This window comes from Panthera uncia, assembly GCF_023721935.1.
Source record: "Panthera uncia isolate 11264 chromosome A1 unlocalized genomic scaffold, Puncia_PCG_1.0 HiC_scaffold_16, whole genome shotgun sequence".
Classification (NCBI taxonomy): Eukaryota; Metazoa; Chordata; class Mammalia; order Carnivora; family Felidae; genus Panthera; species Panthera uncia.
In genome coordinates, this window is record NW_026057576.1 from 75,620,845 (window position 1) to 75,634,972 (window position 14,128).

Here is a 14,128-nt window from a genome sequence, read left to right on the forward strand (position 1 = left end):
TGGAAAAATATAGGTAACATTATGAACCTAACCTCTTACACTCTGATCCTTACTTGTAGTCATTACTCCAATTCAGATTTATAAAAAAACAATCTATTTGGAACATTAAGAAGGTGGCAGGGCACCTGGGTGGCTCAGCCGGTTAAGCTTCTCACTTCAGCTCAGGTCACGATCTCACAGTTTGTGAGTTCAAGCCCCACATCGGGCTCTGTGCTGACAGCTCGGATTCTGTGTCCCCCCCTCTCTTTACCCCTCCCCCACTCACACTCTGTCTCTCTCTCTCTCCCAAAAATTAATAAACATTAAAATTTTTTTTGATTAAAACATGTAAAAAACAAAAAAGAAGGTGGCAAGGTTATCAGAGATTAAGTGGCCTTATGTCTGGTATTTGCTTTCAATGTTGGGAGGGACATGAGACAAGACTGGGAAAATGTTAATAAAAGTTCAAATTGGATGATAAACACATGAAATTTGTTTTAACATGGTGAATTATTTTCAGTAAGTTTGACATTTTTTTTCTAATGGAAAAGTAAAGAAAAATCTCTCCAAAACTTGTATGTGGATTGACAACTTTAACATTTGGTGAGTGTCATTGCCAATTTCCTGATGGATGCAAATACAGAGAAATGATTCAGGTCTTGGTCTGAGGCAAGAAGGGAATCTTGAGGCTTTTCCCTGGGAGCTGAGTAGAGCTCACCTACTACCTGGTCTGTTTCATACACTCTTTCCTCAACAGTACAGCGTTTTTCTTGGCAGGACCTAGAGTCATTCTCAGAGAATTAAACTCTTAGCTGCAACTTAAACTCGGACTATGAAGTATGATGAGTTGACTGGAAGCAAGACAGGCCAAGGAGGAAACAAATCACTTGGTGAAGGGATTTCAGAAGTAGGGCAGCTGAACTGGCCAGAGAAGAAGAGTGGAAAGAAGTCAAAGACAATACCCACCTAGACTGCCAGAATAAAAACGGAGGTATGGAGAGACACAGATACAGAGATGGAGACAGGCAGAAACAGATATAGAGGGTTAAACAGAGAGCACAGGGTTTGCAGTCAGGGGCTCACTGTTAAATAGCAAAGTAGCCTTGGGACTTGAGGCGGGGCCAACCTCTGATGCTCATTCTCCAGTCTTCATGGGGTCTCAAGTCACAGGAAGCATCTCCTTTGTATAAAAGGCCAGAAATGGGACAGACAACTCCATTCTACTTGACCCACAACTGAAGGAGGATCCGACAGTTCCCTTCCTACTGCCAGCTTGCAAAGAACACTATGTCTCTAGGTCATTCACGAATTCACTTACCCATCAAAAACGTATCACACGGCTAGTGTGTGCCAGGCCCTGGGGCCACAAGAGTGAACTGGATGCAATCTGTGCCTTTGAGGAGCATCCCATGTACTGAGATGCTCAAGAAAATATACCATTTCCCTGCCAAGTAATTTATGAAGAAAGCACTCTGCGCTGAACTTGAGATGAACCGATGAGAAGAAATCTGTGCACCAAAAGCATTCTCAGTGAAAGTGGTGATCTTAGCCATAGCCACGCCGAGTGACAAGTGATTCTGAAAGCTAATAAGTGCAATCATTCCTGTACCTTCACCTCATGAGTTTAGTAATATCGGCTGGTCTCAGTTGGCCTTGCTCCTGTCTGGAGCCAGATGTCTGTGGCTGATGGAGGAAGGTCTCAGCCGGGTTGACTCCTTTCTGCTCCCCATGTCTTTTTTGTCTCCCAGTGGGCAGTGGGCTCGCCTGGGCACGTGCTCATGGCTGTGACAGAAGTCAGCAAGACCCAACACACCGATGGCTCAAGGCCACCAGCAAAGCAAGTCATGTGGCCAAACTGGAGACACTGCAAGGTGTGGAGAATCAAGCCACTGAGGTGTCCAAGCTAACACGTTGCCCCAGGGCACAGCAAACTGGCGCCATCTTGGTTCTGTCACCAGCATCCAGAGTGAAGAAAGGAATCCAACCATGTTATCAATGAATAGGGTCTTTAAAAGGATCTCAGTGAAGCAAATGCAACCCCAGGGAGCTGGGTGGTCATACTTTCTTCAGGGCAGCTTAGGTTGCATCATTTTAGCCGTTACACCTCCCTGGGAGGTTCGGACACCCTGTTGTTTTGTGCTGACTTCCCCTTTGCCACACAGCCCTTCCCAACACCGGGCTCAGCTGCACATGGATCCAGGGAGCAAACAGCTCCACTGTGTGGGAGAGGGGGAGGTGGGGGGCAGGGGGAAGAAAGGGCCAGGCTCTCAATGCTCCATCACTGACTCTTCCTGCCATGTCTTCGATCAGGCAGGGGCAGCACTGAGAAATAGATCCCTGCCAACCTGGAGGAATTAGGCACGGGGAGACCACTTCTCTGGAGCCCAGAAAAGAACATTGCCATGACAACACCGAACTAATGGGTGTCCTAGAACACAGGGGGCCCTTTATTGTCTGTAGATCCCATAATTAAGACTTGCTAGGGTTTCTTCAGAGTAGCAAGCAGGTCCTTTGTTACTTGGGGAGAGGCTAATCCGATTAATCATGTATAAAGAGAAAGCAAAGGTAGCTAACTGCCTGATCGCCCCTAGAATCCAAACCACATCAGCCAAAGGGAACAAACATCTCAGAGTTACAATAACTCAGTAGATGTAATTTCACGTCTAAGCATCCTGATGTATTTTGGATCCTTGCAATAAATTTGGTTTATTTCACACTTACTTATCCATTATAGATTTTATGTGTGTGTGTGTGTATAAAACTTAAAATATTTTACATAATGTCTATTTATATCTTATATGTGTACATATATACATGTATATTTACATACACACAGCCATATTTTATATATATCTGTGAAAACTCAATCAAATTAACGAAGTTCTCAAAAAGATATCTTTTAATATTTGGATAAAATCAACTGAACTGAATTACCTAAAGGGAAACATCTCCCTCCCTGCCCCAATCTCTCCCCCTCTCCTCTTAACAGGGAAAAAATTCAACTGCTGCTATATAACTACCCTAAATATATAGCATAGTGGATAGGCTCACACAACTTATCAGTAGTGCACACTTTGGCAAATTATGTTATCTCTGTAATTTACAAAATGGTGATGTTAATTATACTCACACACAAGGCTATTGTGGGAATTCAGAATGTGAAAAACTCTGGGACACCTGGGTGGCTCAGTCCGTTAAGCATCCGACCTGGGCTCAGGTCATGATCTCACCATTCATGGGTTTGAGCTCTGTGTTGGGCTCTGTGCTGACAGTTTAGAGACTGGAGCCTGCTTTGGAATCTGTGACTCCCTCTTTCTCTGCCCCTTTCCCGCTTACGCTGTCTCTCTCTCTGTCTCTCAGAAAAAAAAAAAAAAAAAAAAGGTTAAAAAAAATTAAAAAAAAAAAAAAAGAATGTGAAAAACTCTTAGCACTGTTCCTGAAGCATTGCATTGGACGGCCTTGGCGTAGTGAAGAATCTCCCACTACCTTGGTGATTCTGATGTTGAAATCCCTAACATTTAATTTACATAACATTTGTTAAGTGCCTACGCTGTGCGCAATTCTACCAGTCTGCGTATGGATATAAAAAGGAAAGTGATATTCACCCTCTCTGAAAGAACGTACAAGCCAGTTAGAGGGTGCCTTCAATATATGAAAACAATATATCCTAATGAAATGATAGAAAAAAGAAACAAAAGCCAAGGGCACCAGAAAGAGCTGCGGGCACTGATGCTAGAGAAATAGGGGTGGGCATCTAAAAGGGGGGTAAGCCTTCGGGGCTCCTTGCAGGGAAAGGAGGGGTTTTGAGTAGCGACAAGGCAGAGAGCACTCCGGGCAAAGGAGTAACTTGAGGAAATTAGGGAAGTTGGAAAAAATTAAGCGGCATTTTATCTCCGTCACCTCACTAAAGGTCAGAGCGCCCTGACATTGTGATTCATATCATACAACTCACATACGTCATACGTGAACTCACATATATAATCCACATAGAACCATGCTTAACCAGTTCTGCTTATTTGCAGAGTCAACACATACTTTTATGAGCACATATCATCTTCAGTAATATCAAATACTGTAGTAAGTGAATGCAAACATCACTCGTTTATTAATTCGGCGATCACTTCTGTTGCACTGGGTACCAGGCACCACAGGAGGGACTCAGAACACAAAGACACACAGTTTGTTCTGGAGAAGTGTGCAATAGGGCTTGGTGGGAGAGACACGTGTCAACAGGCCATTCCGAGGTTGTGGGATGGTCCTAGGGAGGCGAGGAGAGGACAAGGGGTTGGACAGAGGGGTTTCTGGAAAAGGTGACACGTGGACCCCAGCAGGCAGGATAAAGAGGAATCAGAGAGGTAGGGGAGAGGGCTCATTCACAGCAAGACTAACTATGCACAAGGCTGGAGGCCTAAGGTAAAAAACTGGAGGTATTCCAAGCTGTTGAAGACTGCGTAATTGTAGAATGCGAAAGGGGGCTGGTGAGATTGAAGGAGGAAAAGATAAGCAAGGAACACATAATGAAGGGCCTTATAAGCTCTGCTAAGGAGTTAGCCTTTTATCCAGTAGGGACAGGAAATGAAGGAAGGGTTTCAGATAAGGCAGAATGAAATTTGCATTTAGAAAGGGCACTTTGGCTGCAGTGTGGAACCTGATTGGTGGGGTCAACTCTAAAGGTGGGGCTAACGGGGGACGGGGGGGGGGGGGGGCTTCAGACCAAGGAAAATGGTGGCTCTACCGGGAAGCCTGTTCACCGGATGAAGGCAGGAGAGGACCCCACAGTGACTGAATCTCACGGTAGGGGGAGAAGTTACAGATGTTGCTCAGGTTTTCAACCTGGTGTTTGTATTAAGGGAGTAAACCAAAGCTTCTGTAACAAAGCCTAATGCTTCAGGGGCTCAACACCATGTGGTTTTATTTCATTTAGCACCCAGAGGGCAGTCTGATGCAAGTGGGGTGACTCTTCACCAAGCATCATCTTTTTGGGGGCCACGTGAGAAGTATGTGAGATAATGGGGAAGACCTCAGGACCAGGCTTGTAAGGAGCCCACAAAACTGCTGTCCGTGGTCCTCTGCCAGAACTCGGTCACACCATCCCCCTAGGTGCGGGGAGGGCTGGAGAACATGGTCTTTCTTTGCATTTGGTTGGACAAGAAACCAGGGTAGCACAGCATTGTCTGTGCCAATGTATCCCTTTTTTGAGACAGGAAACACTGGAGGAAGAACACAGTTCAATTTTGAACTTAACTGAGTTTGAATGACCTATAGAACAAGATGGGTCTATAGATGGAGACATGGAAAATCAGCTCTAAGTGTCAGAGCTCAGAGGACAATCCTGCAGTGACGTTAGCCGTTTAGGAATCATCGGGTTGTGGTTGGTAGAGACAACAGGTGTATGCATGGGAGCATACAAGGAGAGCAGCCAGGGGAGAAAAGTAACTTCCAAGAGAAGCACAGAAACATAGAGAATGAAAGTCACCTGAGACTGTGCTGTCCCAGAAGCAGATCCATGGATTAAATGATTAAAGGAGAAGCGGGATGTCCTGTTCTTTACTATTACAGAGAAGTCAAGAAGTTAAAACAGTAAAGTCCGTTGGTTACCCCAAGCGTGTCTGTCCATCAATATCCACAGAGAGAACAGTGTCAGTCAAGTGTTAGGGGAAGTTGCTAGATGTCAGTAAATGGGAGACTGGAAGGTAGAGGGATAGAGCCAGTGACAGTGGATGTATCTTTCCAGTTTACCTGTTGTGTAGCTTGGGAAGCAGAAAGACTCAAGAGCACATCTGCCATCTTCCCTGCCCTTTTTTAAGGAAGGGAGAGACTTTAATCATTATCAATACTGATGAGACAAGAAATGGAAACTCAGAGCAGAGTGGGACAACTGATGGACTGAGGACTTTGAAGGGCCCAAAGAGAATGGATCCTGAAAGTCAATGGGCCAATTTGGAGAAGAGAGAGGCCATCTGCTCCTTTGCAAGGGGAGGTGCCTGCTGGAGGCCACGACGGGTGCAAAGGTGCACTCTTCTGCAGGTAGGGGAGCAGTGGCCCAGCCCGCAAGAGTCAGACCCTTTTGCATGGATTGGTTATCAGGGTCAATGCCCATTCTGTTTGGTGTTGCACAGGGAGTGCAGGATTTAATGAGGAAAACTAGGGGTCCAACCACTTTCCCAAAAGCAGTGATAGGCCTGTGTGCACGGCAGACAAGGTTCTCTGTTGGCCAACTCCTCCAAGCAAGCTGGTTGTGAAATGCCCCTGGGTGCGAACATTTGATGGGTGCCTTGTTGGTCAGGCGTGTTTGACTTTTTTTTTTTTAAGATTTTATTTTTTAAGTAATCTCTACACCCAACATGGGGCTCAAACTCACAACCCCAAGATATCATGCATGTTTGACATTTTTAAGGTGAAGATTGTGTCAAAGGTTATAATTGCAACTGACGCTGTGTATACTTTAAAAATTTGGTAGATGCTTTTTTCAAGTTCTCTCAGTTTTGGGGGGACTTTTACACTCGCGGCAACAATATTGCTAAGACCAGCAGTAGCAGGGATATGAGTTCCTGTGTCTCTACATTGTCAATCTGGGATTCGATTTCATTTAATTTTTTTTTTCCCATTGTGAAACCTCATATCTCATTGTTACGTTTTAAAATTTTTCTTACCATTAGTAAAGGTAAGCATCTTTCCGTAGATTATTGGGCATTTTACTTTCTTTTTCTATGTATTATTTGGAATATCCCTTGCTATTTTTGTGGAAGGTAATTTGTTACTTTTTTGTTAATTTTTAACCGTTCTTTTAATTTAAAACATGTCATTTCCTCTCATAGGAATGCTATATGGTTTTAGGTATACTTTTAAAATTCTCCCCAACATGTACTGAATATTTCTTGCTATATTTAACCTCCCTTTCAGGGGAAGGGGGATTATTGTGAACCTGATATTTGCTTTTCAATTAAAGATAAAAACAGTAAACAGTGTTTTTGTTTAGGTGTTTTAATGAACCAACCACTTTCTGGCTTGCATTTAATAGTCTTTAATGTTTTTATTGTATCTGTATTTAATAGTTTATTTCTTTTTCATTTAATTCTGTTGTGTTTAGGTATAGAGTTATCACCCCCGTAAATGACAAGTTCGCTACCTCCTTCCTAGTTTCACATTTTTTCCACAGAGGCCTTCCTGCCATGACCCTGCTGCCCCCCCGACTGCTCTTGGCTCTTGTCCTTTAAGCAGGACACGGAGCTTGACTTCACGGGTGCTCTCATCCAGTGAGGAATATTTAACTGCTTCTATTTCATAAAAATGTTGTTCTTTAATCAGGCACAGTGTCACAATTTTCCTCCTGTCATGCTTGCATCAAGGGCAATGACAAGAGAGTGTTTTCATTGTGATTTATGTTAATATTTTGCCTGCCTCGTACTTAAGGACAATTGCCTTGCAGGAATGAAGCCCTTTGCGTGGGGCCATTTCTTCTTACATGTGCTGGAGTCTAGTTACTCTGCGAGGTACCCACACATGCTTTACTTCTCTTTCTCTGCCACCGAAGCTTCTTCTGATCACTTATCCCAGCAACTCCCCGGAGATAATAATAATGCTTTTCTCTGTGTTTTTCCCTGGACTTTCAAATCGACAGTGACACACTCTTACGGGTGGGCTCAAAAGTCTCATGGAAAGGGGCATACTGAGAAATGTGGCCCCCAGATTCTCCTGGACAAAGGAGGTGAAACTGGAGGTTCTCCTGGAGTAGATAAGAGGTACCATCATGTTACAGCCAAAGAATAAACTTTCATCTCTCCTTTGCTGTTTCACTTCTCTTTTAACTTTTAAATTCCCAGCTCATTTCTTTTTAACAAAAACATATCATTAGTTCTTATCTTCTCCTTTGTTTTGTTTTGCCATGCTTTTAGCTAAAATTCCCAGGAAATGCCTTATTTAATTGTTTCTTTTAAAAAAAAATTGTTTTCTCATTGTGTTCATTTAATTAGTTAATTAATTAATTTTTTTAAAAAGGCAGACTCCATGGGGCGCCTGGGTGGCTCAGTCAGTTAAGCGTCTGACTTTGGCTGGGGTCATTATCTCACAGTTCGTGAGTTCGAGTCCTGCGATGAGCTCTGTGCTGATGGCTCAGAGCCTGGAGCCTGCTTCTGATTCTGTGTCTCCCTCTCTCTGCCCCTCCCCTGCTCATGCTCAGTCTCTCTCTATCTCTCAAAAATAAATAAACGTTAAAAAAAACAACAACAACTTTAAAAAGGCAGACTCTACTCAGGGCTTAAACTCATGACCCTGAGATCAAGAGTCACATTCTCTACAAGAGTCACATGCTCTACAGACTGAACCAGCCAGGCATCCCTTTAACCTCTTCTTTTTTTATTTAATCCATTTTTATTTAATGCAATTAATGGTTTAGGTCAATGAATCTTATCTGAGCCCTGCATTATCCACATCTTAAATTTCTGTTACTTAGGGAAACATGTATTTTCTTCTCCTGAAAATACTACATGTCTATCAAATTTCAGCAAAGTCAAGCCAGACCCTGTAAAAGGGATGAGGGTAAGCACTCCCATCCAGGGCCAGTGGGAGTGTGAATTCAGACATGTTTTAAAAATTGGGGCACGTGTAGAAAATACAGTGTAAACTTATGTCTTTTCATTCAATAATGACACTCCTAATTTATCCAGAAAAAGGTGATTAGAAATAATTCAACATCTTCATATAAGAAGGGTGTCAATCCCAGTTCTATTTACAAAGTTTGGAAACTGCAAAAAAAAATGTCAAACACTGGAACCATGGTTAAATATAAGGTGTGGTACATTATATGATGGAATATTCTGCAGCCAGAATTTTTTTTATTCTAAAAATATTCACTAAGACATTAAAAGTTACCTTCTTGAAGAATATTTAAAGATATAGGAAAATTCTTTTTCTTTCTACTTTTTAAAAACTATTTATTTATTAATTTGGGGGGGGGATGGGCACACACACCTACAAGTGGGGGAGGGGTAAAGAGAGAATCCCAAGCAGGCTCTGAGCTGTCAGTGCAAAGTCCAAAGCTGAGCTTCGTCTCATGAACCCATGAGATCATGATCTGAGCCAAAATCAACAGTCAGAGGTGAGCCTGGTTGGCTCAGTTGGTTAAGCCACCAACTTTGACTTCGGCTCAGGTCATGATCTCACAGTTCATGGGTTCGAGCCCTGCATTAGGCCCTATGCTGACAGCTCAGAGCCTGGAGCCTGCTTCAGATTCTGTGTTTTCTTCTCTCTTTGCCTCTCCCCTGCTCACTCTCTGCCTTTCTCTCTCAAAAATAAAATAAACACTAAGAAGTAATTTAAAAAAATCAAGAGTCAGATGCTTAATTGATGGAGCCACCCAGGTGCCCCAAAGATATAGGAAAATTGTTATATTTTAAAATAAAAATGGAGATTATACTTACTAAGAATAGTATGTCTCCAATTTTGTAAGACGATCATTTGACAAATACATGCCTACATATTTAAAAAAATGTTTTATGGGTGTCGGAGATATAAATACATTATATTTTTGATATTTTTCTCAATTTCTCCACATTATTCATTCATTGCTTTTATGGTAGCAGAGGAAAAAAATAAAGATTTTTCATAACAAGTGGGAAATAAACAGGCCCAGTTAGGAAGCAGCCTGGGCATACAACTCACTGAATAAAAATGTCTGGTAAGCAGCCTGGTGCTGCCCTTTTTCCAGAGCATGAAATCTGTACCTCTTCTGGGTCTCCTGCAGTGATCAAATACTTGATTTTCAAAATTATTACTCGGCAGGCACATTTAATTGTTGGTTGAAACGATACACCAAGTAAATAGATTTTAGCTGGAGTATTTACTCCAAGTAAATAGGAGATATCTGGGCTTGTGTTTTATAAGAAAGAAAACAGATACATATATTTTGGAACAGGAGAGAAGAAACTATTATTTCTTCTTCTTCTTAGCTGTGCACATCTCTAAAATATTCACAAGTATTATTCCGGAGCCTGGGTGATTGATAGGGAAGGTGGTCACTGTGGGCAGATGTTAGGTGGGAGATCTTCATCAGATAGAAAACTGTGAGACCAGTTGCAGGTTAGAAGTCTTGATTTGTCAAAACTCAGTCTTAAATTAAAAAAAAAAATTATTGAAACAAACAAACAAAAAACAGAAAAGGAGTTAATGTTGAAAACTGTTCTTGTGAATACTATTTGCAACATACACTGAAAATGAGTAAGTCAGTGCCTCTCTAGGATGTACGTAGGTGCAGGAGGTTTCTTTCTTAGATCTTGGAATGAGCCATTCTGGGTAGAAAAGGCAAAAAAAAAAAGTGGGGGGATTATTTTAAAGTATGTTTGGATCATGTTGCAGGGGGCCTATCTGGAAATTACTGACATTTAAAACCTATTTCTGCAAATGAAAACTAGACTACGTGAATAGAATTTGTCTTTCTCATCATTGAGAAATAGATGTTGTTTTACAATCTGATTCACAAATACAGGTGGTGTTCTCTAATCAACCTTCCCAAAGTAGCTGTGTGCCTATCACCTCCAGGAGAATGGGCGTCTTCTTTCTCACCCAGTCGTAACAAAAATTTTAATATTCTTCTTTTTCTCTCTATAATTTCTCTCCCCTACTAAGATGTTTATTTGGTGAAGGCGGCCGGTCTGCTTCCTAGGGGTACTTGTGTACTCATTTCATACCTTATGTATATGTTTAGCGGAAGAAGAAATGAATGGTTTTGCCATGCAGTCAGTGACATTGAAAATCTGTTCAGATAATCACAAGTGTAACTGGGTTATTATAAGCCTTTTAGTGGAAAAGGAAATTCAATGACAAGAAAAACAAAACCGGGTTTTAAAGTATATGATTAGAACAGTATAAAATGTATTTTTGCCACAACAAAAACAGTCAATCTAAGACAAAAGACCTTGCATTTATCTGTGAGGGGGAATTACAAAGTCCTGGGGGAGAATTGCTTCTTATCCCGAAGCAAACAGCTTCTCTTAGACCACTGAGAGCCTTAGTGATTTTCGTAATGTGTTTTAAGAGTGATAATGATGGGGGAGCTTGGGTGGCTCAGTCGGTTAAGCGTCCGACTTCGGCTCAGGTCATGATCTCGCAGTCCGTGAGTTCGAGCCGCGCGTCGGGCTCTGTGCTGATAGCTCGGAGCCTGGAGCCTGTTTCAGATTCTGTGTCTCCCTCTCTCTCTGACCCTCCCCCGTTCATGCTCTGTCTCTCTCTGTCTCAAAAAAATAAATAAACGTTAAAAAAATTAAAAAAAAAAAAGAGTGATAATGATGAAGACAGAGGAAGTGTGATAATGATGAAGACAGAGGAGCAATTGTATTATTCTTACTTTTGAACATAACATCTACACTTCTCTAATAGTTACTTTTGTTTCTCTTCATGTGAACACTAAAGCTTAACAGTGAAATCGTTGCTTCCGAAGAAGGCGAAATGCATTTTCAAATTACCCCTTCTTGGAAGGCTGAGCCATGCATCTTCAGAAGCACAACACTTGAGTTTTTTCCTCAATGACTCTAGGATTTCTAACAAAATTCCTGCTGTGTCTCTCAATTTCAGGTAATCACTGGGAGGCAGTTTGGGGTATTATCTAAGAAGGTGGTCTTGATGTCTGACGACCCAATCGGAAGCTGTGTGACGTTGAGCAAGTTATTTCTTTCTGTCAGATTCTACTCTAAAGTGAGAATTAGCAAGGGGGGCACTAGCATTGGGATTGAATGTGGGCACGTGTGTGGGTACAGCTGGAACAGTCCCGGTGCCCAACAGTGCGGCTGCTTCTGCGGCTGCCCTTATGATATTACCATTGCTGTTATTTCATTCTTCAGGAACCTTGAGAACTGCCTAAAGGATCAAGGATCACATGCGCCGAGGGACCTTTATGGCCCCTTTTTCATTTCCTTTCAGAACTCCCCATCTCACTTCTGTTTTCCTTTCTCTCGCTCCAGGAAGTTTCCAGACGTGCACCCGCCCCCTGGCTTTGCCGCTTCCACCAGGAAGGACCATGGCGGCAAGACTCAACAGCGAGGGGACTAAGTGGTCCTTTTCACCCAACATGTATTTCAAAAAGGAAGAGCTAAGAAAAGCAGGACTGTCACAGTGAAAATGAACATTTTTGGTCGTGGATAGATAGATGGCAGTGGAGTTCAACCTGGATTTAGAGAGGTTAAAGATCACTTCGTACAGTCCAGACATCTTGCATTAGTCGTGATACTAATTTACATAGTTGCACCAGGCTTTCAGGGCTTTACATGCATTAATTCATTTGCTCCCTTAACAAACTTAAAAGGCAGTTGCTATTATTATGCCCATTTTACGGATATGCAAACTGAGGCTCAGAGTATTTAAGCTCCTTGCACAAGGACACTCTGATTTTCAGTGGCACAACTGTGGAACCATAGCGCATGCCCAGGGCCGGTACACTGTAGCCCCAGCCACATGTTTACAGACCCGCACATTACACACGTTAACCCAGGACACGCACCTGCTCCAGGTACCTCAGGCGTATCATGACGATCAGTGGACCCTTGCGCCACCTTACTTTTCTTCTGAAGGAAAGTAGGAAATCTCGTGTCACGGCTTTCCTACACCCCACAGTTTATTTGGAATAGTGTCTGTCCTTTTGGTATATTAGCCTGGCTGCTTCCTGACCAATAGTTTCACCTATTTCCCAGTTTAAAATTAATAGTGGTTTGAAGTGTTTCTCAGAGCATCCTGCTTATGGCAGGCTATGCCCAGACCTTTTCTCCGACAAGGACAGCAGGCCTGAAGACACAGTAGGACCTGAGACACACAAGTATCCGGGTTGTACACATGCACCAGGGAGTGTCCACTGAGGGCTGCTGGACTGGCCGCCACCTTGCGCTACCTTCAGCCACGGCAGTGGAAAAGGCAGCTCTGCCTGCAAATCCCAGTTCATCTTGGCCCCCGGGTTAAAGAATTGGGGGATTCCCCCCTTTCTGTGGACTCCGGGCACTATCTCCCAGCAGGTAAGAGTTCACGAGACAGGAACGCGCGACCAAAGACTCCCGCACCCCGTGTGCTGGGGGTTTCTGGGGGTCCTCTGCCCTGCGTGTTAACCAGTCTGGTGACAATACTCAGGGAAAGTCACTAGAGCCAAGTTCCTTGTTCTAGTTGTTCTTGAAATCAGCCCTTGTGGCTTGATGGTCATTTCTTCTTATTTCTGCTCTGAATTGAATACAATCAAGTGTTCTGAAACCCCAAACACACATTATTATGCATTATTGATGATTTTTAAAAAATGATACTCTAGTCCATTTGTTTTCATCTGCAAGTAAAACAAACTTCAAATTCCCCAAATGCTTTTTTACCTATAAAGGTAGAAGTGTGGGCTCTATCATTGTGAAATTAACCTCAGAGTCATTGCATCACCAAAGCTATTGACAATTGTTCCACACTGATTTTTTTTAATGTTTATTTATTATATTTGAGAGAGAGAGAGAGAGAGAGAGAGCGCGCAGGGGCCGAGAGAGAGGGAGACACAGAATCCAAAACAAGTTCCAGGCCCCGAGCTGTCAGCACAGAGCCCGACCCCATGAACAGTAAGGTCATGACCCGAGCCGAAGTCAGACCCTTCACCGACTGAGCCCCCCGGGCGCCCCACCATTGTTCCACATTAAAAACGAAATGATCAGTAAGCCACGAGGTAGCTAGGACTGCATCAGTCAGAGAGAAGGCTGACAACTCGAGCAAGTTAATTATTACTTTAGAAGAGTCATTACATTTTGGGGGAGATGTGGGTAGGTCCAACACATAACTGCATGAATCCTTTTTTGAAACTTACTTTTTTGTGACTGATGCCCTCGTTCCTGACAAAACATTTTGAATTGGCCGATTTTACACGAAATAAATGTCTAAAGGCAAAAAGTCACTGCGAGGTCCCCTCTCAACAGCAATATCCATCTCGATGGGGGTAGGGGCAAGGGTGCTTGGAGGCATTCACTGATGGTTTCCTCAGTCTGTGTCCTTCACCGAACCATTAGCTGAAGTGTGGCGAGGAGGCAAGACTCTGTGTTCCTCCAGTTTCGAATAATCCCAAGTCCAGAGTGGTCTGTCGATAGAGCGACTTCCAGCCCACCCAGGTCTGATGCCAGTGTCCTTCTGATGCCCTTCTGATGCCAGT